Genomic DNA, 20,254 nt, shown 5'->3' on the forward strand with positions numbered 1-20,254 from the left:
GGGGGCGGTGAGTGAGTGGGGCCATTCTCGCTGCCTGAGTGCTGGGCCCTGGGTTGCGGCTCAGGCCTGAGCGGAGCAGGGCGGTGGCACCGCCTGGGGAGGTGTGGCATGGGAGGCGTGCAACTTTGGGGCAATGTCTCTCAGTTTCTGTGATTTGTGAGAACACATCTCTCCAGGAGTGAAAGTGGGAGGGAGGAGGGGTTGTGGACTTTCAATCTGCAAAAACCCCACAGCAGGTCAAACTGACCCAACCAAGAAGAAGCTTGATGAGAGCCTAACGATGGTGTTAAAAGTCTTGTCAGAGTGCTCCCAAAACGTTTTCATTTAGTTCTCAGTTTTATTTAATTGGAAGAAAAAGAAATGTAGAATGATTGTTTTCAAAAACATTAAAGAAAACTGAACAGGAGAAAAATTTGGAGTCACAAGTGTATTGCAATTCATCATAAAAGAGAAAGCCTGTTACACATGATAGCTGTCTCTAGCAGCTAAATATCCAGATGATCCCTGACACAGAAGGATCTGAGGCGTAATCATTTCTTATACTAAAAGGTGGAGATGGACCATTTAAAAATAATAATGCAATTCCTGTTACCAGTTCAGGTTCCCCAGCCTGAAACGTCTTTCCATAAATTGTGACGCTCTATTGAAACTTTCAATTTGTTTTAATAACATATTTTTAACTTGTGAAATATGTAGGTAGGTGCTTTCTGAGAGCATTTTTTTTTCTTTTTATTGAAGTATAGTTGATTTACAATATTGTGCTAGCTTCAGGTGTACAGCAAAGTGATTTTGTTACACCTATATATGTATATATCTATATTCTTTTAAAAATTCTATTCCATTTTAGTTTATTACAAGATATTAAATATAGTTCCCTGTGCTATACAGTAAATCCTTGTTGTTTATCTATTTTATATATAATATAATAGTGTGTATCTGTTAAAGTTTGCTTTCGATGTCTGTCAGTCTGTTTCTGTTTTGTAAATAAGTTCATTTGTACTATTTTTTAGACTCCACATATAAGTGATATCATGTAATATTTGTCTTTGTCTGGCTTACTTCACTTAGTATGATCATCTCTAGGTCCATCCATGTTGCTGCAAATGGCGTTATTTCATTCTTTTTTATGGCTCAGTAATATTCCATTGTATATGTATATACCACATCTTTTTATCCATTCCTCTGCAGGTAAACATTTAGGTTGCTTCCATGTCTTGGCTATAGTAAATAGTACCTCTATGAACTTTGGGGGGCATGTATCTTTTCAAATTAGAGTTTTCAGCTTTTCCAGATATATGCCCAAGAATGGGATTGCTGGGTCATATGGTAGCTCTATTTTTAGTTTTTTAAGCAACCTCCATACTGTTCTCCATAGTGGCTGCACCAATTTACATTCCCACCAACAGTCCAGGAGGGTTCCCTTTTCTGCACACCCTCTCCAACATTATTTGTAGACTTTTTGATGATGGCCATTCTGACCAAATGAGGTGGTATCTCATTGTAGTTTTGATTTGCATTTCACTGAGGACATTTTTGAATGGGTTCCTGAAATACTCAGAGAGGCAGCAGGGGGAACAGGATCAGTTCTGAGAAAGTCCCCTCCCACCTCAAGCTCCTGACTCTTTTATACCTTTGGCTCCTAAAGCCACAGCCAGGATTTTCTAACCTTAGACTCTCCCACCTGTTGTTTCCTCTTCCCCATTCTCTTGGTTGTTGGCTTCTTATCCTTTAAGTTCAGGATTAATTATCACCCCTCTACAGGCCTTTACTGACCAGTGTGGAGCCCCTGCTATGACTCCAGCTTACAGTGGGCCGGTTGTTCCATGGCCACATTAGCTTCTTTTATTTGTTCGTTTTCTTGTCAGTGGGATCACCTATGACTCTAAGGTCCACAAGGGCAGGTGGACAGGGTCATCCTGGCGCTAGCATCTAAATATTTATTTATTTATTTATTTTGGCTGCACCGTGTCTTAGTTGCAGCATGCGGGATCTTCCTTGTGCCATGTGCCTTGTGGCACGCGGGATCTTTAGTTGTGGCATGTGGGCTTGTTTAGTTGCAGCATGCAGACCTCTTAGTTGCAGCATGCATGTGGGATCTAGTTCCCCGACCAGGGATTGAACCCAGGCCCTCTGCATTGGGAGCGTGGAGTCTTACCCACTGACCCACCAGGGAAGTTCCCTGGCACTAGCGTCTAGCACAGTTACTCTCACCTAACATGAAGAAGCCCAATAAACATTGGTTACGTGAGAGGAATGAAAGTTACTATTTCCTTTTCATTTATCACACACTCATGGAAAATGTACTAAAGCATGGGTCCTTTCTCAGCTGTGTCGTAAGATCTCTGTAGGAAATTCATGCAGCTTATTTAGCTGAGGCTGGGTGCCATTTGACCTTGGGTTACTCGAGACCCAGAATAAGATTGTCATAATGTATTATTCAGGTTAATACAGTTTGATTTAAGGCTCATCTCCATTTGAGTAGTTGGTGACGGTTCTTCTTACTATTTAAAAGAGAAATGAAAATGCCTTCACCTTGGGCCCCTAGTATCTACAAAAGCAATATCTTATCCAGCATGGGAACCAAAAAACTACAGTCTCTTTCCTTTCCTTACAAAACTGTGAATAGTAAAGGTCAAATCTCAGACTGTTAATAACAGCTGGATTAAAACCCACTGTCTGCTGGATACTGTGATAACACTACAGTAGTACTTGCCATAATGATTCTCATTTTACTAATGATGAAAGTGGGGCCCAGAGAAGTTAAATAACTTTCCCCAGGCTCCAAACTTAGCAAGTAGCAAGAGGCAGGATCCAAAGCCAGGTCTGTTCAATGCCAGAACTCATATACTCAACCCTGCTACAAATGAAGAGTCCAATTGTGAATAGCATTGTCTGAGCCTGCACCACGAAGAACCTGGAATAAGCATCCTAGGAAATAAGAAGAGAAGGAGAGTTGCCCAGGATCCCTTCCTTGGGACACATCATCACAACACATACAAAAAAATCTCTAAAATGCAACAAGCAAAGGCAAGCCTGACATTTCCAAGTGATTAAATATATGGAGGAGAGAAGAATGAGATGACAGGGGTAGGCAGGGCTGATTGGAAAGCCTTTCAAGAAGATGCATGTAGTTCAGTAGATTTTAACTAGAGAGAGAGGGATAGAGGAAGGAAGCATATGAGTGGGGCTTCCCTGGTGGTCACTCCTGGCCCCTTCAACACCATTAGCTGTATGGCCTTTGGGTTCCGGCTTGAAATAGAGCCAGGAAGGATGAGAAGGATGACCAAGATATCGCATGTCTTAGCATAGCCACTATTGGCTTAGGGATTTGAGGCACCTACAAGTTGCTTTGAGATTCTTGAGGAACCGGGGTGGTGACTTTCAGGAAATGAGTTAATCTTTGTTTCCTCTCTGCTGTTGTGAATAAACAGTGTGACAAACTCCAGTGTGACAAACGGACATGGGGCTGACATCAGTAGTTCCTGGCACGTTCGCTGGAGTAGGACCCATGAGAGTACGGCTTCCAGTATGGCTGCACCAAATCTGAAGTCATTATAATTTATTTAGAATGGGACAGACAGCTTCTGTGCTCTTGTACAACTGGGTTTCAAGTTAACCTTCCCATCTTATTATAGAGGACAATTAATACCAGGTTACTTTTTTCAGAGAAGAGGCCCAAGGAGCTCAGATCGGAAGTATCATAATGATTACTTCCTGTAATCATCATGGGGACTCTTCCTGACTATGTACCTGGGTCGAAAATAGAGAAAGTTGGGACTTCCCTGGTGGCGCAATGGTTAAGAATCTGCCTGCCAATACAGGGGACACGGGTTCGAGCCCTGGTCCGGGAAGGTCCCACATGCTGCGGAGCAACTAAGCCCATGCGTCACAACTACTGAGCCTGTGCTCTAGAGCCTGTGAGCCACAACTACTGAGCCCATATGCCACAACTACTGAAGCCCGTGCGCCTAGAGCCCGTGCTCTGCAACAAGAGAAGCCACCACAGTGAGAAGCCAGCGCCCCGCAATGAAGAGTAGCCCCCGCTCTCCACAACTAGAGAAAGCCCACGCGCAGCAACGAAGACCTAACGCAGCCAAAAATAAATAAATTAATTAATTAATTTTAAAAAAAGAAAATAGAGAAAATTATAGGTTGAGTTATAACAAAAGGAACATTGGTTCCTGCTGTTCAGGAGACCTCCTAATGCTATATAGGTCCTTTCTAGAGGACAAAGCCTTCCTCCTCTTAAAAATGATACCACAAAGAAGATCTCAGCTTCATTTAGGAGGATTAACTCTTTAAAGGTTTGGAACAGTGGATTCTGCGTAATGATAAGACAAGGAAACAAAAAAATTTTGAGGCCTCTCTACAGCCTCTCCCTCCTCCCTCAGGGTGGGCTCCCTGTGGATAAAAGTATGATTCATTTATTCTAATTTCTTCAAACTTCATTGACTCTGTTTGTGTTTATTCTTCTTGGACCATGCTGTGCTATTTAGTATGCATTTAAAGTGCATTTTAGTGGCTATTAAAGGAGGCACGGGGGCTTCCCCGGTGGTGCAGTGGTTAAGAATCCACCTGCCAATTCAGGGGACATGGGTTCAAGCCCTGGTCTAGGAAGATCCCACATGCCGCAGAGCAACTAAGCCCGTGCACCACAACTACTGAGCCCGTGTGCCACAACTACTGAAGCCCGTGCGCCTAGAGCCCGTGCTCTGCAACAAGAGAAGCCACTGCAATGAGAAGCCCGCGCACTGCAACGAAGAGTAGCCCCCGCTCGCCGCACAAGAGAAAAGCTCACGCACAGTAACGAAGACCCAACGCAGCCAAAAAATAAAATAAATAAAAATAAATAAATAAAATAAAATATTTTTAAAAATTTATAAAGGAGGCACTTGCTTATCACCAGCATTTTATACGTGTATCTAATTAAGTTCAGGTTCTTGTGTTATCATCCAGTTCTATAAAGTTTATCAAGCTATCTGATTTTAATGCAATCCTACTGCAACTAGTGATTATGTATTTGTTCATCTGATCCAAAAAAACACATTAAATACAGACATGTAAGGTGAATTTCTTGAATTCATCTAACCATTAGGTTTGATCATAAAATGTTTATTAGAGTAAGATATACAATTTTAGTTGGACTTCATATTTTTAGGGCACCCACCATCAACTGTTATAAGCAGAATTTCACAATGTTTCTTAGTTTCAAACTCTGTCTTGACTGTGAATTACGTGTGTCTAAATTTGTTTTTAAAAATACAATACTAAATAAATAATACTAAGTTTGTTTTTTAGGAATTCTCTCTCTCTCTCAACATCAAGAATACTTTTTAAAAATGTCCTCTTCAGCTAGGATTTTAAACTTTCACAACGGCTATGTCAAAAAAGGTACTCTTATTCCTTTTTTCCCTCACTGAGCAGATGAATCATCAGACCTGAACACTCTCAAATTCTTGCCATGAAACCCACAAACGTCCCAGGGTCCCTGCCCATTCTGTCCCCTTCCCTCCTGTGACAGCAGAGGGTCCTTCCTCCTCCCATCCTCAGCTACTGCCTTACTCGTTCCCTGAATCTCAGCCTCTCCAGCCTTCTCAATAACCTCCATCTGCTCAATCTTTCGCTTCCTTTGGTACTTAAATATCCTCCAAATTACTCATACTTATAAAACACCCCCCACCTGACCTAATCCCCTACCATCCACTACGGGCTCTATTTTATCCCCAGAATTGGAGCTTTACTTCGTGAAGTGCATGTCTTCGCCAACCGTTCGTTTTGTACCCACTGTAGTCGAGCTCCCGCCCCCACCATCCTCCAGAGACTGGCGCCACGAGCTTACCTACGCCCTCCCTGTTCTAGATGCTCATCGGGCCTTACTTCGCTTGGCTGCCGGGCAGCATGGTCACCACCGACTGTTCCCTCCTTTCCTTTTTTTTTTAGTTTTATTTTTTTGTCTTTTTTTAACATCTTTATTACAGTATAATTGCTTTACAATGGTGTGTCAGTTTCTGCTTTATAACAAAGTGAATCAGTTATACATATACATATGTCCCCATATCTCTTCCCTCTTGCATCTCCCTCCCTCCCACCCTCCCTATCCCACCCCTCTAGGTCACAAAGCACCGAGCTGATCTCCCTGTGCTATGCGGCTGCTTCCCACTAGCTATCTATTTTACGTTTGGTAGTGTATATATGTCCATGCCACTCTCTCACTTTGTCCCAGCTTACCCTTCCCCCTCCCCGTATCCTCAAGTCCATTCTCTAGTAGGTCTGCATCTTTATTCCCATCTTGCCCCTAGGTTCTTCTGATAATTTTTTTCTTTCTTTCTTTTTTTTTTTAGATTCCATATATATGTGTTAGCATACGGTATTAGACATTTCTCCAAAGAAGATATACAGATTACCAACAAACACATGATAGAATGCTCAACACTAATCATTATGCTCTCAATTAATCATTAGAGAAATGCTCTCAATTAATTATTAGAGAAATGCAAATCAAAACTACAATGAGATATCATCTCACACCAGTCAGAATGCCCATCATCAAAAAATCTACAAACAATAAATGCTGGAGAGTGTGTGGAGAAAAGGGAACCCTCTTGCACTGTTGGTGGGAATGTAAATGGATACAGCCACTATGGAGAACAGTATGGAGGTTCCTTAAAAAACTAAAAATAGAACTACCATATGACCCAGCAGTCCCACTACTGGGCATATACCCTGAGAAAACCATAATTCAGAAAGAGTCATGTACCAAAATGTTCATTGCAGCTCTATTTACAATAGCCAGGACACGGAAGCAACCTAAGTGTCCATTGACAGATGAATGGATAAAGAAGATGTGGCACATATATACAATGGAATATTACTCAGCCATAAAAGGGAACGAAACTGAGTTATTTTTAGTGAGGTGGATGGACCTAGAGACTGTCATACAGAGTGAAGTAAGTCAGAATGTTCCCTCCTTTTTGAAGCAGTCTCTTACCTTGGCTCCTACAAAGCAACATTCTCCTGGATAACCTCAGGTCTCTGGCTCCTTCCAAGTTCCTTTATTGGTCGCTCCCCTCCTCCTCCCCCTCCTCCCCCTCCTCCCCCTCCTCCCCTTCCCTCCTCCCCCTCCTTCCCCTCCCTCTCCCCTCCCCCTCCCCCTCCTCCTCCTCCCCCTCCTTCTCTTCTTTCTCCTCCTCCGCCCCCTGCTCCCACTCCTCCCCCTCCCCTCCCCTTCTTTCTCCTCCCCCTCCCCCTCCTCCCCCTCCCCCCTCCTTCTCCTCCCCCTCCCCCTCCTTCTCCTCCTTCTCCTCCTCTCCCTCCTCCCCCTCCCCCCTCTTTCTCCTCCCCCTCCTCCTCCTCCCCCTCCTTCTCCTCTTTCCCCTCCTCCACCCCCTGCTCCCACTCCCGTTCCTGCTTCTGCTTCTGCTGCTTCTTCTGCTTGTCCTTCAAATATCCTTTAGGATCCCGTCCTTGGCCGTTTTCTCACTCAACACCCACTCTCTGGGCCATCTCTCTCATGGCTTTTATTAACATCTCTATGCTGTTTTCAAATCTATATCCCCCTGTCACCCTTTCATTCACACAGCAGGCAGCATATTTGTCATACACAGATCTTATCCTATCACTTCACTGAATACACTCATCAATGTGTTCCATTGCTTTTAGGATAAAATCAAAACTCTTTGCTGGTCAGAAAAGCCCCCCAGGATTTGGTCTTACCTTATACTCCAGCCTCAGTCTCTTTCCAGTGTCCTCCTGGAATTCTACATTCTGGCTATGCTAGACCATCTTCACAGTTTCTAATGGTCCATGCTCTTTCAACTCTCAACCTTCCTCCATCCAGTTCTTTCTACTTGGAGCCCTTCTCTAATGGTCCACCCACCTGTCACCTTCAGGTCTCTGGTTAAGTGCGGCATCCTTTTGGGAGACCTGTCCTCACCTCCAGGCTAGGTTAGGTCCTGCTGACTTCTGTACATTTCCTATAAAAATATTCACTATATCTTTATGACGTTCGTGTTTAATTGTTCACTGCTCTATCCCACCTCTTAGCCCAATGCCCAATATACATTAGGTGCTCACAACTATGTTCTAGTTGAATGAACAAATTTACCTAAATGATAATAGCATTATCTGAACATATTTGAGACTTTTCACATCCCTTCAGGAAGATGGGCCTTGTGTTCTCCCATCTGCAAATCAACTGTGCTCCTAAAGCAATCTGTTCATGCAAAACAATTAAGCACTTGAATAAAACTGGGGAGGAAAAGGTGGCAACACCCAAGGCAGCTGTGCTACTCTCCTGCTGTAGAAGACTTGGTGAGAGTTTAACTGAGAAGGTGTCTAACATCTGATTTAAATAACTACTGGCTTTCTTTCCCTTTAGTCTTGCTGGGTGGTTTGCACATATTCTCTGTAACCTACTTGGAGTATTATGATTAATAGCTGATCATGAAAACATTGTCCCTTAAATATTTAAAAAAATATTTAAGATACCCTTAAATGTGGCTGTATTAACTCTTAGACCTAGATTTTTTCAAAAGAGGGGGAAACCCTGTGATTTCTAATGGAGAAACAGGATTAGATACGCAGACATTAACTTCATAGAAACACTTCTAGGACCACAGTAGTTTCACAGAGTTGAAAAAAAATCTTTTCATATGCCTGCTTCTGGGTGAGTGACAAGTGATGGGATGGGGTCTTCCTGGGGCCCTGTGGGGATGTTGCTTCTGTCCAGATCTTGCCCCACTGATTTTCAGATTTTACCATTTTGTACATATATTTGCCTGAATTTTTCCCTTTCTATAGCAGGACCCAAAATACTGGGAAATCTCAATCTAAGATAAACAAACTGTTTCATGAGAATCCAGAGATGACACTTAGTAAACCATCAGAATGGAGAGAGCCACCCTGATCTCCAGCAGCACTAAGAGGGGTACGTAGTCCCACTGGGAAGGGACGTGTGCACAGGTACACGCTGGATTTTAATTAGAGGTTGTTTTTGGTGTGTTTTGTTGTTGATCCTAAAATACATGGCTGGGAATGGAACAGTGGAGCTTTAAATGCAGTTAAACGGAACACAGCAGGGAGGGTGCATCATCACCTGGCTGGTTGAGCAGCAGGATTTTCTAAAGACATGAGGGAGTAGATGACCTTTCAAGAGCCCTCTTGTCCAGAGATTTTATGATTCCATGCACGTCCTCTGTCTAGACACGAAGGGTGGGTGCTCCTGCCTGCTTTTCCTGCTGTAACATGGGGAGAAGTATAACTGCTCCACCTACAGTCAGATCCCAGCAACTGTTCAGCCTCAGCCAGAAAAAACAACAGAACAAAATAGGGGAGAAAAAACCCACTGGAAAGAACATAATTGCAGAGTCTGTGACAAAGAAAATTCTCCCCAAATTATATTTACATTTAGTCCAGCCTTTCAAAGCAACTGTAACTTTCATATCTGTGTTTTGCACAGTTATCAACATTCATTCATATATTTAATGTGTATTAGGTAAGACTATTTCATGAGAAAAGGAAGAGATTTGAAGGTTTGTCCCTTCCTTTGACAAGTGAGGAACAAAGACCTGGACAGGTGAGTTAGCTGACCATGGTTATTCAGTGACCCAAGCCAAGACCAAGGTGTTTGACTACCGATAAGACAGAGGTGTGAAGATTTCTCTACTTCTGAGACTGATCCAACCCTGCAGTGCTGTCATCAAACATTATACCTCAAATTCTTTCTCCTTTCGCTCACAGGCCCTGGTCCTCACTCCTATGTATTACAGACCACCTGGATGCACCTTGTCCCTCTTCTGGCCTCCTCACTTCCTTACCTCTGCCCTTATAAACTTCTTCCCAGTTCTATAAACTTGCCACCTCTCACCAGGCTCAGGTCACACCAAAGACCTGCCCTGAAGGCTCTTCTCCAGACACCACATGGCTTTGCTCGTTCTCTCTCTACATCCAGGTCTCTGCTCAAATGTCATCTCCTCAGAGAGGGCTTCCTCGACCACCTTCTCTAAAACAACACCCCGTGAGTTCTTCATTCACTATTTTTATTAAAAAAACATCCATCAAATATCTTCTGAAACCTTATTTTGAAGTGTAATGCATATACTGAACCACGCAGGGACCACAAAGCACTCCTCAACCTTCTGGAACTCCAGTGCCTGCAACCAGACTGTCCCCGACATGGGGTCTTCCCTCCTCGACCCTACCTGACCTGCAGGACTGAATTGCTGAGAAACAGGAGGAGGAAGAGAGAAAACATTTCCTTAACCCTTTGAATCCTCATCCTTCATCCTGACCAAGTTCTAAGGTTGGCCCCATAGACCTTTCTCTATCAAGAAGCACCTAATTTCTTTTTTTTTCTATTCCTCATTTTATTTTATTTTTTAGTTTTTATTTACTTATTTTTTAATTGAAGTATAGTTGATTTACATTGTGTTAATTTCTGCTGTACAAGAAAGTGATTCAGTTATACATATATATACATTCTTTTTTATATTCTCTTCCATTATGATTTATCACAGGATATTGAATATATTTCCCTGTGCTATACAGTAAGACCTTGTTTATCCATTCTATATATACTAGTTTGCATCTGTCAACCCCAAACTCCCAATCCATCCCTCTTCTACCCTGTCTCCCCACTGGCAACCATATGTCTGTTCTCCATGTCTGTGAGTCTGCCTCTGTTTCATACATAAGTTCATTTGTGTCATATTTTAGATTCCACATATAAGTGACATCACACGGTACTTGTCTTTTTCCCTCTGACTTACTTAATTTAGTATGATCATCTCTAGGTCCATCCAGGTTGCTGCAAATGGCATTATTTCATTCCTTTTTATGGCTGAGTAGTATTCCATTGTATATATGTACCACATCTTCTTTATCCATTCACCTGTCAATGAACATTCAGGTTGTTTCCATGTCCTGGCTATTGTGAATAGTGCTACTATGGGTACAGGAGAAGAAGCACCTAATTTCTAATTGCTACTCAAGCAGCTGGAAGCTTGGCACCCCTAAGGGGGTGGAAACTTCCCAGGTCAGCTCTTAATCCAGAAGTCTGATGAGCAAATGCCTTAATTTCCTGTAGAATGGGACTTCAAACAATAGAATTTTGTAAGAACTACCCATAACAGCCCAATAAATAAATCAAGGCATTACTTTTCCCACAACTGCAGCACCGTAAAAAAAGTTTACAATTGGAGTTGCCCTACATGATATCATTAGCATAGTTGCTTTAGAGGGAATTTGAACACCCAATTTATGATATTTTGTCTTTCTCTTAACCTTCTCACCAGAGTTATCATTCCAGCCTACAAACTCTCAATGTGACATTGAATAAGTTATCTTATCTCTTTGTATTTTTCGTATTTCTAGGTGTGGCCTTTTATTTTCCACTTAGGTAAGTCCCTTTAACATTTCTTGTAGAGCTGGTTTGGTGGTGCTGAACTCTTTCAGCTTTTGCTTATCAGTAAAACTTTTGATCTCTCCTTCAAATCTGATTGAAAGCCTTGCCATGTAGAGTATTCTTAGTTGTAGCTTTTTCCTTTTTATCACTTTAAATATATCATGCCACTCCCTTGTGGCCTGCAGAGTTTCTGCTGAAAAGTCAGCTGATAGCCCTATGGGTGTTCCCTTGTATATAACTCATTGCTTTCCCCTTGCTGCTTTTAATATTCTCTCTTTAGCTTTAATTTTTGCCATTTTAATTACAATGTGTCTTGGTGTGTTCCTCTTTGAGGTGATCTTGTTTGGGTCACTTTGTGCTTCCTGGACCTGGATGTTTCCTTTCCCGGGTGAGGGAAGTCTTCAATATATGTTCTCTGCCCCTTTCTCTCTCTCTTCTCCTTCTGGGACCTCACATAATGTGAATGTTCATACTCTTGATGTTGTCCTAGTCTCTTTAATTAGACTGTCCTCAAGTTTTTTTATTCTTTTTTCTTTTTTTTGTTTAGCTTCAGTGATTTTCACTATTCTGTCTTCCAGTTCACTGATCCATTCCTCTGTATCATCTAATCTACTGTTGATTCCTTCTAGTGTATTTTTAATTTCAGTTATTGTATTGTTCAGTTCTGTTTGGGTCTTCTTTATATTTTCTAACTCTTTGTTAAAAACTTCTAACTTCTCACCCTGTTCATGCATTCATCTCCCGATTCTTTGAGCATCTTTTTCATCATTACCTTAAACTCTTTGTCAGGTAGATTGCTTATCTCTACTTCACTTAGTCCTTCTTCTGTGGTTTTATCTTGTTCTTTTGTTTGGAACATATTCATCTGTCATCATATTTTGCCTAATTCACTGTCTTTGTTTCTATGTATTTGGTAGGTGGGTTGCATTTCCCTAGTCTTGGAGAAGTCACCTCTGTAGGAAACGTCCTATGAGGCCCAGCAGTACACTCCCCTCTGGTCACCAGAGCCATATGCTTTAGAGGTGCCATCTATGAGGGCTGCTTGGGTCCTGCTGTTGTGACTGGCTGACTACTGCGGCCACACTGGCAGGTGTTGCTGGCCCCGGTCTGGTTGGTTTCCAGGCTTTGCCTTGTGTGGAGGCTGCTGGTCTCTGTGGGGTGTGGCCAGATCCTAACCCCAACCCTGCACAGCCAAAGGAGTCCCACTTTTGTTGCTGGTCTGCTGCTGGATGGGCCTGATTCTTAACGTGGCTGGCTGCAGTGCCATGATGGTCCTGGGTCGAGTGTCAGCCCACTGGTGGGTAGGGCCAGAGCCCCATGCTCCTGAGGCTGGTGCCCACCAGGCTGGTGCTCACCTCACTCAGTGGGTGCGGCTAGGTCCAGAGGCTAGTGCTTGCCTACTGATGGGTGGAGTTGGGCCCTGGGGTCTTTGGCTGCTGGGTGGGGGACCCAGAGCTGGTGTCCACCCACTGGGGCCCAGGGGGACACAGGGTTAGTGCTGACCCTGTGGTGGGTGGAACCAGATTCCACTGTCTCTGGCTGCAGGGCCCTGGGGGAGTCCCAGGGTTGAAGTTGGCTGCAAGTGGGTGGGGCTAAGACCAGGGAGTCCTGGGGCTAGTGACAGCCCATTAGTGAGTACATTGGGTCCTGACAAAGCTGGCAGAGCCACGGTGGTCCCAGAGCTAGTGTTGGCCTGCTGCTGGGGGGGAGGTGTGGCCCAGGGGCTTCTGGGGCTGGTGTCCACCCACTGGTGGTTGAGTTTGGGTCCCAGGGCTAGTGTTGGCCTGCTGGTGGTTGGGGCCAGGTCCTGGGCCCCATGGAGCCCTGGGCTGGGTCCCAGGGCAGCTGGCGGCTCAAGGGATTCTAAGGCAGCTGGCCTACTGGTAGGTGGGGTCGTGTCCCCACCCAGCTAGCTGCCTGGCCTGTGGCATTCCAGGACTGGTGCCAATCTGGCAAAAATTAAATGAGATAATGCATGTAAAGGGCTGTGCACAGGTATTGCACAAAGCAGTTACTCAATCTCATTGAAAATAGAAAATACTTTGAACTGAGTAATAATGAAAACACAACATATCGAAATTTGTGGGATACAGTCACAGCAGTCTTTAGAGGGAATTTTGTGAATTTAAATGTTTATGTTCATAAAGGGTAAAAATGAACCAATGATGTCAGTTTCTACATTAAGAAGTTAGGGGATGGGACTTCCCTGGCAGTCCAGTGGTTAAGACTTCTCCTTCCAACACAGGGGGTGGGGGTTCAATCCCTGGCCGGGGAGTTGAGATCCCATATGCCTCGTGGCCAAAAAACCGAAACATAAAACAGAAGCAATATTGTAACAAATTCAATATAGACTTTAAAAATGGTCCACATCAAAAAATCTTAAAAGAAGAAAGAAGCTGGGGGTAGAAAAGAGATAAACTCAAAATAAAGAAAAGGAAATAAAAAGATAGAGGCAGAAATTAATGAAATTGAAGACAAGCAATGGAGAAAAATCAGCAAAGTCAGAAGTTGGTTCTTTAAAGGAGATTGATAAGATTCTTATTCCCTCAGCAATACTGATTAAGAAAAAGAAGAAAACACAAATTGTCAATATCAGGAATTAAAAAAGAAACATCACTACCCATCCTATTGGCAATGAAAGGGTAATAGGGGACCGTCGCAAACAATGTTTATGGCAATAAATTTGATAAATGAAATGAACAAATTTCTTGAAAAGCAGTGTATCAGAACAGAAGAGGAAGAATGAAAAGCCTATGTCTATTAAGAATTTGAATTTATTATCAAAAATACCCCCCCCCCAAATTCCAGTCTTGCATTGGGATAGGCAAAGACTTCTTAGATAGGACATAAAATGTAATATTGTGAAAGACAAAAACTGAAAAATTGGTCTTAATCAAAATTAAATAATTTTCCTTATCAAAACACAATTAATGAAAAGGGAAGCCACAGATGGGAATTAACATCATATATGTATATATCTATATATATATATCTATATATATATCTATATCTATATCTATATATCTATATATCTATATATCTCTGACAAAGGATTTGTGCCAATATATTAAGAATTCTTAAAAATCAATAATACAAACAAAAATAGCTTCGTCCCAGCTTACCCTTCCCACTCCCCCTGTCTTCAAGTCCATTCTCTACATCTGTGTCTTTATTCCTGTCCTGCCCCTAGGTTCATCAGGACCATTTTTTTTTTTAGATTCCATATATATGTGTTAGCATACGGTATTTGTTTTTCTCTTTTGGACTTACTTCACTCTGTAAGACAGGCTCTAGGTCCATCCACCTTACTACAAATAACTCAGTTTCGTTTCTTTTTATGGCTGAGTAATATTCCATTGTATATATGTGCCACATCTTCTTTATCCATTTATCTGTTGATGGACACTTAGGTTGCTTCCATGTCCTGGCTATTGTAAATGGAGCTGCAATGAACATTGTGGTACATGTCTCTTTTTGAATCATGGTTTTCTCTGGGTATATGCCCAGTAGTGGTATTGCTGGGTCATATGGTAGTTCTTTTTTTAGTTTTTTAAGGAACCTCCATACCGTTCTCCATAGCAACTGTACCAATTTACATTCCCACCAACACTCCAGGAGGGTTACCTTTTCTCCATACCCTCTCCAACATTTATTGCTTGGAGATTTTTTGATGATGGCCATTCTGACCAGTGTGAGGTGATATCTCATTGTGGTTTTGATTTGCATTTCTCTAAAGATTAGTGACGTTGAGCATCATTTCATGTGTTTGTTGGCAATCTGTATATCTTCTTTGGAGAAATGTCTATTTAGGTCTTCTGCCCATTTTTGGACTGGATTGTTTGTTTTTTTGATATTGAGCTGCATGAGCTGCTTATAAATTTTGGAGATTAATCCTTTGTCAGTTTCTTCATTTGCAAATATTTTCTCCCATTCTGAGGGTTGTCTTTTCGTCTTGTTTATGGTTTCCTTTGTTGTGCAAAATCTTTTAAGTTTCATTAGGTCCCATTTGTTTATTTTTGTTTTTATTTCCATTTCTCTAGGAGGTAGGTCAAAAAGGATCTTGCTGTGATTTATGTCATCGAATGTTCTGCCTATGTTTTCCTCTAAGAGTTTTATAGTGTCTGGCCTTACATTTAGGTCTTTAATCCATTTTGAGTTTATTTTTGTGTATGGTGTTAGGGAGTATTCCAATTTCATTCTTTTACATGTAGCTGTCCAGTTTTCCCAGCACCACTTATTGAAGGGGCTGTCTTTTCTCCATTGTATATTCTTGTCTACTTTATCAAAGATAAGGTGACCATATGTGCATGGGTTTATCTCTGGGCTTTCTATCCTGTTCCATTAATCTATCTTTCTGTTTTTGTGCCAGTACCATATTGTCTTGATTACTGTAGCTTCGTAGTATAGTCTGAAGTCAGGGAACTTGATTCCTCCAGCTCCGTTTTTCTTTCTCAAGATTGCTTTGGCTATTCAGGGTCTTCTGTGTTTCCATACAAATTGTGAAATTTTTTGTTCTAGTTCTGTGAAAAATGCCATTGGTAGTTTGATAGGGATTGCACTGAATCTGTAGATTGCTTTGGGCAGTATAGTCATTTTCACAATGTTGATTGTTCCAAACCAAGAACACAGTATATCTCTCCATCTGTTTGTATGATCTTTAATTTCTTTCATCAGTGTCTTATAGTTTTCTGCATACAGGTCTTTTGTCTCCTTAAGTAGGTTTATTCCTAGGTATTTTATTCTTTTTGTTGCAGTGGTAAATGGGAGTGTTTCCTTAATTTCTCTTTGAGATTTTTCATCATTAGTGTATAGGAATGCAAGAGATTTCTGTGCATTCATTTTGTATCCTGCTACTTTACCAAATTCATTGATTAGCTCTAGGAGTTTTCTGGTAGCATCTTTAGGATTCTCTATGTATAGTATCCTGTCATCTGCAAACAGTGACAGTTTTACTTCTTTTCTTATTTGGATTCCTTTTATTTTTCTTCTCTGATTGCTGTGGCTAAAACTTCCAGTGGTGAGAGTGGGCAACCTTGTCTTGTACCTGATCTTAGAGGAAATGGTTTCGGTTTTTCAGCTTTGAGAATGATGTTTGCTGTGGGTTTGTCTTATATGGCCTTTATTACGTTGAGGTAGGTTCCCTCTATGCCTACTTTCTGGAGAGTTTTTTTTATCATAAATGGGTGTTGAATTTTGTCAAAAGCTTTTTCTGCATCTACTGAGATTATCATACAGTTTTTATCCTTCAATTTGTTAATATGGGGTAGCACATTGATTGATTTGCATATATTGAAGAATCCTTACATTCCTGGGATAAACCCCACTTGATCATGGTGTACAATCCTCTTAATGTGCTATTGGATTCTGTTTGCAAGTATTTCGTTGAGGATTTTTGCATCTATGTTCATCAGTGATATTGGCCTGTAGATTTCTTTTTTTGTGACCTCTTTGGTTTTGGTATGAGGGTGATGGTGGCCTCGTAGAATGAGTTTGGGAGTGTTCCTCCCTCTGCTACATTTTGGAAGAGTTTGAGAAGGGTAGGTGTTAGCTCTTCTCTACATGTTTGATAGAATTTGCCTGTGAAGCCATCTGGTCCTGGGCTTTTGTTTGTTGGAAGATTTTTAATCACAGTTTCAATTTCAATGCTTGTGATTGGTCTGTTCATATTTCTATTTTTTCCTGATATCTAGTCTCATAGCATTGTGGTCAGAAAAGATACTTGATATTTCAATTTTCTTAAATTTACCGAGGCTTGATTTGTGACCCAAGATATGATCTATCCTGGAGCATGTTCCCTGAGCACTTGAGAAGGAAGTGTATTCTGCTGTTTTGGGACGGAATGTCCTATAAATATCAATTAAGTCCATCTTATCTAATGTGTCATTTGAAGCTTGTGTTTCCTTATTTATTTTCATTTTGGATGATCTGTCCATTGGTGAAAGTGGGGTGTTAAAGTCCCCTACTATGATTGTGTTACTGTCAATTTCCCCTTTTATGGCTGTTAGCATTTGCCTCATATATTGAGGTGCTCCTATGCTGGATGCATAAATATTTAAAATTGTTATATCTTCTTCTTGGATTGATCCCTTGATCATTATGTAGTGTCCTTCTTTGTCACTTGTAATAGTCTTTATTTTAAAGTCTGTTTTGTCTGATATGAGAATTGCTACTCCAGCTTTCTTTTGATTTCCATTTGCATGGAATATCTTTTTCCATCCCCGCACTTTGTCTGTATGCGTCCCTAGGTCTGAAGTGGGTCTCTTGTAGACAGCATATATATGGGTCTTGTTTTTGTATCCATTCAGCCAGTCTATGTCTTTTGGTTGGAGCACTTAATCCATTTACATTTAAGAGAGTTATCGATATGTAGGTTCCTATGACCATTTTCTTAATTGTTCTGTGTTTGTTATTGTAGGTCGTTTCCTTCTCTTGTGTTTCCTGCCTAGAGAAGTTCCTTTAGCATTTGTTGTAAAGCTGGTTTGGTGGTGCTGAATTCTCTTAGCTTTTGCTTGTCTGTAAAGGTTTTAATTTCTCCGTCAAATCTGAATGAGATCCTTGCTGGGTAGAGTAGTCTTGGTTGTAGGTTTTTCCTTTTCATCACTTTAAATATGTCCTGCCACCCTCTTCTGGCTTGCAGAGTTTCTGCTGAAAGATCAGCTGTTAACCTTATGGGGATTCCCTTGTATGTTATTTGTTGCTTTCCCCTTGCTGCTTTTAATATTTTTTTCTTTGTATTTAATTTTTGATAGTTTGATATGTGTCTTGGCATGTTTCTCCTTGGATTTATGCTGTATGGAACTCTCTGTGCTTCCTGGACTTGATTGATTATTTCCTTTCCCATGTCAGGGAAGTTTTCAACTATAGTCTCTTCAAGTATTTTCTCAGACACTTTCTTTTTTTCTTCTTCTCTGGGACCCCTATAATTTGAATGTTGGTGCGTTTAATGTTGTCCCAGAGGTCTCTGAGACTGTCCTCAATTCTTTTCATTCTTTTTTCTTTATTCTGCTGTGTGGCAGTTATTTCCACTATTATGTCTTTCAGATCACTTATCCTTTCTTCTGCCTCAGTTATTCTGCTATTGATTCCTTCTAGAAAAATTTTAATTTCACTTATTGTGTTGTTCATCACTGTTTGTTTGCTCTTTAGTTCTTCTAGGTCCTTGTTAAACGTTTCTTGTATTTTCTGTATTCTATTTCCAAGATTTTGGATCATCTTTACTAACATTATTCTGAATTCTTTTTCAGGTAGACTGCTTATTACCTCTTCATTTGTTTAGACTGGTGGGTTTTTACCTTGCTCATTCATCTACTGCATATTTCTCTGTCTTCTCAGTTTGTTTAACTTACTGTGTTTGGGGTCACCTTTTCGCAGGCTGCAAGTTCGTAGTTCCCATTGTTTTTGGTGTCTGCCCCCAGTGGTTGAGGTTGGTTCAGTGGCTTGTGTAGGCTTTCTGGTGGAGGGTACTGGTGCTTGTGTTCTGCTGGGTGAGACTGGACCTTGTCTTTCTGGTTGGCAGGGCCACGTCCAGTGGTGTGTTTTGGGGTGTTTGTGAACTTAGTATGATTTTAGGCAGCCTCTCTGCTAATGGGTGCAGTTGTGTTCCTGCCTTGCTAGCTGTTTGGCATGGGGCATCCAGCACTGGAGCTTGCTGGCCGTCGGGTGGAGGTGAGTCTTAGTTTTGAGACGGAGATCTCTGGGAGAGCTCTTGTTGATTGATATTACGTGGGGCTGGGGGGTCTCTGGTGGTCCAATGTCCTGGACTCGGCTCTCCCACCTCGGAGGCTCAGGCCTGACACCGGGCCAGAGCACCAAGACCCTGTCAGCCACACAGCTCAGAAGAAAAATAATAATAAAATAAAGTAAATAAAATAAAATATTTTTTAAATTAAAGAAGAGAGCAGCCAAACCGATAAACAAATCCACCAATGCTAACAAGCATTAAAAACAAAGATAAACATAAAAATCAGAAACAAATTAGTTGCAGACAGCAAACCCCAAGTCTACAGTTGCTCCCAAAATCCACTGCCTCAAATTTGGGAACATTCGTTGTCTATTCAGGTATTCCACAAATGCAGGGTTTATCTAGTTGATTGTGGGGATGTAATCCACTGCTACTGAGGCTGCTGGGAGAAATTTCCCTTTCTCTTCTTTGTTCACACAGCTCCTGGGGTTTAGCTTTTGTTTTGGCCCCACCTCTGCGTGTAGGTCACCCCCAGGCATCTGTTCCCCGCCCAGACAGGAGGGGGTTAAAGCAGTGGCTGATCAGGGGGCTCTTGCCCTCTCAGGCCAGAGAGAGGGAGGGGTACAGTAGTCATAATTGGAATGCAGCGCAAGCCTGCGGTGGCAGAGGCCAGCGTGACTGTGCAACAGCCTGAGGCGCGCCGTGTGTTCTCCTGGGGAAGTTGTCCCTGGATCTTGGGACCCTGGCAGTGGCATGCTTCACAGGCTCCTGGGGGGGCGTGTGCGTCTGTGTGTGTGTGTGTGTAGTGACCTGTACTTGCACACAGCATTCTTTGTGGCAGCAGCAGCAGCATTAGTGGTTCATGCCTGTCTCTGGGGTCTGAGCTGATAGCCATGGCTCACACCCCTCTCTGGAGCTTGCTTAGGCAGTGCTCTGCCTTCTGTGGGCACACAGTGCAGGAACCCCCTCTCCTCACGCACCCCGGAACAATGGTCTCTTGCCTCTTCAGCAGGTCCAGACTTTTTCCCAGACTCCCTCCCGGGTAGCTGTGGTACACTAGCCCCCTTCAGGCTGTCTTCACACAGCCAACCCCAGTCCTTTCCCTGGGATCTGACCTCCAAAGCCTGAGCCTCAGCTCCCAGCCCCCACCTGCCCCGGTGGGTGAGCAGACA

The sequence above is a fragment of the Balaenoptera musculus genome, chromosome 8 (assembly GCF_009873245.2).
Source record: "Balaenoptera musculus isolate JJ_BM4_2016_0621 chromosome 8, mBalMus1.pri.v3, whole genome shotgun sequence".
Taxonomy (NCBI): domain Eukaryota; kingdom Metazoa; phylum Chordata; class Mammalia; order Artiodactyla; family Balaenopteridae; genus Balaenoptera; species Balaenoptera musculus.